A 4,061-nucleotide genomic window follows, 5' to 3' on the forward strand; every position below is an offset into this window, starting at 1 on the left:
TTGAGCTCAGCTAGCTACAAGACAAAAGTCTAAACAAATTCTGACAATTTGACAATAGGACTAAAATGAACGAAATTAGAAATTATACCGGACAAAACTGTAACTAAATAAACTTGAACTTTGGAAACTACACTAAAACCTCTCTAAATTAATATAGGCAGAACCATCAAATATTATTACTTTGTAAAGGTATTATTTAATCGAAAAGAATTGATCAAGGATGAAATCTCAAAAAATTTGAAAGAACTCACTTGTAAAAAATTTGATGTCATGATTAATGATCTCGGTTACCGCAATAAAATGGACGTTAATAATCTATTGGATGAGTGAAAATAATGCATGTTCAAAGCTTAAAACAAATTGTGGATATCATTGAAAAAATAATGTTGATGATAAAGTTGAAGATGATATAATACATTTGGAATCAGTTACGCGTAAGAAAACACTTGCATTTTAAACTCTTCGCAACTTTATGGTGCAATTCGAATAGACAACACCGAAACTTTTGGATGCAATAAGGAAAGTTAGAGATAAGCTTTAACTAGATTTAAATTTTAACAAAAACCTAAACATAATAAAATTATATTTTACTAAATTTTCTTAGATACATTTGTACTTTTAAAGAATTATAAATTTATAATATTAATGGGACCATATATTTATATAGCGGTTTTTTGAAAATATATTATTTTATTGAAATGAGTGATTTTTACATTTGTCCAAGTTGGGATCGGAAGAAATTATCATCTTAGAGAGATAATTAATTAACCGAGTATTATTTATTGAGGTTTTACTATTTGGGTAAATAGATAATTGACTAAACTAAGAGAAAATGACAAAAATGGTCCATTTTGTTTTACTATGATAGTTCAAAATAGTACCTTGAGTATACATTTGGAGAATTTACAGAAAAAAGTGACAGTTTGAATAACTATGAAATATGGCGAGAGTTTCTTAAATTCAGTTTGTATTGATGATAAAATAATTTATTATGTATGGCGTATACAACAACAAATGCAAAGTGAATTGATTTATCAGAATAAAATGTTACGTCACTAGTATATAGCAAATTGTTGTGTCATTAATACAAAACAATTTCCAGAAAATGTTGTTTCACTAATACAAAACGAATTTTAGAATTTGTTGTTTGCACAATACAAAGTGAATTTTAAAAAACTCTAGCTATATTTGATAAATATAGTGTGTACATTTGGTTGGTTAAGTAATTATCCCGAAATATTTTAACAAACATCTTCATGGGCCAAATTTTTATAAGGTGAAATAAATTGGGTTGAATGAGATAAAGTTAGGTTGGATTAGTTTGAAATGAGTTCGACCGAAATAAACTAAAGGGCAAATTACATAAATCTCACTAGTTTAGGTTCTAATTACTAAGATTCCCGATAGTTTTAAATATTACTTTCCCTATCATATTTCATGCTTATTAGGATACATGAGTATGAATCCGCGAGATACATGTATCTGCCGAATTTTAAAATTGAGATACATATTTTATTTGTTTAAATTAATTAGTTGTAACTGATTTCCTAAATTAGAGGAGTAATTGAGATACAAGTATCTACCATATTTCGTGCTTAGGATACATGAGTATGAATCCATGAGATACATGTAGGTGCCTAATTTTAAAATAGAGATACATATTTTATTTGTTTAAATTAATTAGTTGTAACTGATTTCCTAAATTAGATTAGTAATTGAGATACAAGTATCTACCATATTTTGTGCTTAGGATACACGAGTCTGAATCTGGGAGATACAGGCGCCTGCCGAATTTTAAAATTGGGATACATATTTTATTTGTTTAAATTAATTAGTTGTAACTTATTTCCTTAATCAACAGAGTAATTGAGATACATGTGTCATTACTCGCGAGATACATGATGAATAGTCAGCCATTTTAATTGGATCATTCCTAAACTTAGTTCTACTCTCCACTCGAATGTTGGAAGATGAATAGTCAGAACCTGCAACCATCGCAACATTGTTAACGAAAACATACAAATAAAAATGAAGTCAATATTAATCAGCCATTAAAATAGTATGAAGAACTAACAAATTCAACCAATGAAAAAATCCTAAATTTGAACTTTGAAACTACTACATCTGTGAATTAGATACATGAAAATGGTGTCAAACAAAAATACGTCAACCAAAAAAAAATACTTTACCTCTATATATAATGCTGCTTATGTAAAGTTGGGTATGAAATTTTTACATCCAAAATATGCATTGAGTAGGTTGAGAAGAAGGGGTAATGGAAGATGAAGGATAATAATGTGTAGGTATGGGTAAAGATACAAAGGAGACGTGTGACTGGGGAGGGAAACAGTGGAATTGGAAAGAGAGAAATTGATTTGAATTGTAAAAAGTCCCAATAATTAAGGAAGTATAATGTTAGGATAATTATTAATTACCACTTTTAATGAAATTGTGTATTTGATTATATTTTTTAAAAGATACAGTATATTTATTAAAAAATGGTATTATAAGTAATATTTTTAAACTAGTGGGAATATATGTATTTATGGTATGAAAGTATGTCTATATAGGTAGTTTTTCCTAAACTAAAGTCAAACTCAAGCAAGTTGAATGGTTATATTTTCATGAGCAAATTTTGCAACCTCTGGTTAGTAGGGATATGTGGAAATGATTCAATCAAAAATCGAACAAAAAATATTATTGTATTATAAGAATTGATTTATCGAATCAGTAATTTTATAGATTTTTTTTATTTGAAATATCCAAATCAATTTTGATTTTTAAATTTAGGTAACGATTTTCTATTTTGTGTTCCCCTAGATTAAAATGATCATTTCACGGCGTGTTTAGTAGGGATAAAAATGTTTTCTAAATTTCTTATATTTTGGCTAGTCAGTATATTTGGAAAATATTTTTTTAGGAAAATAAATTCATTAAAAATGAGAAAAATGGCTTCTCTTATTAGAGCAGAGAAAACAAGTTGTTGCATAGTCGAAATTTCAAGTTTATTCTCTTCTTCACACCCACTCAAGCCCCCCAACTCCCACCCTTTAACCATCCCACCCCGTCACCTCCCACTCCCCACTCCTTAATCCACTCCGTCTTCATAGTACTTCATAAAATAACATATAAATATTCTTGGCATAATATCTCTTTATTTACTCATAAAATACCAAAAAATAATTAAAAAAAAGTCTAGATTTCCGAAGAAACATTTTCCTTCATACCAAATACACCACATAGTTCATTTTTCTTTTCGTTTTTTTCAGGCAATTCATAAGTAGGGGTGTACATGATCGGGTTGGTTCAGGTTTTTCAAATATCTAACCAAACCATTTGTGTACAAATTTTAAATTTATAAACCAAACCAAACTAATAAAATTTGGAATTTTTTGGGTTTTTCAAATACCAAACCAAACCATTATTTCGAATTTTTAAATTTATAAATCAAACCAAACTAATAAACCTCGGATTTTTTCAGATTTTTGGATTTTTCGGTAAAATTTGCATACAAACATATAAGGGAAAAAGGCCTGATATACCCCTCAACTTTGCCATTTGGAGCTGATATGCCCCTCGTTATGAAAGTGGCTCATATATACCCTTACCGTTATACAAACGGCTCACATATACCCCTACCGTTACAAAATGAGCTCACATATACCCTTCATTTAACAGAAGTGAAAAAGTTAGTTTTAAATTTATATTTTTGGCTTTTAATTTTCTTAAAAATTATTTAGGGGTATATATGATTCTTCTAGCAAAGTTCAAGGTATATTTTAATCTTTTTTATACATAAATTATTTTTTGACTTCTTTTATTATAATTATTTGAGTTTCTTATTTTATTTTATTTTTTTCTTTCATTCCTTAGTGTAAAGAAAAAAATTTAAAACTATTTTTTTGTGACTATATTATAATTAATTTTTTTTTTGTCTATATTGTAATTTAATTTTTGTATTTGAAGAAAAAAATTTGGTCATCTATAATAAGTTTTACAAGAACATTAGTGAAACATAAATAAATTTGACCATCAAAATAATAAATCTAAATTAGTTATTG

Source organism: Solanum stenotomum, unplaced genomic scaffold (assembly GCF_019186545.1).
Source record: "Solanum stenotomum isolate F172 unplaced genomic scaffold, ASM1918654v1 scaffold25681, whole genome shotgun sequence".
NCBI classification, from domain to species: Eukaryota; Viridiplantae; Streptophyta; class Magnoliopsida; order Solanales; family Solanaceae; genus Solanum; species Solanum stenotomum.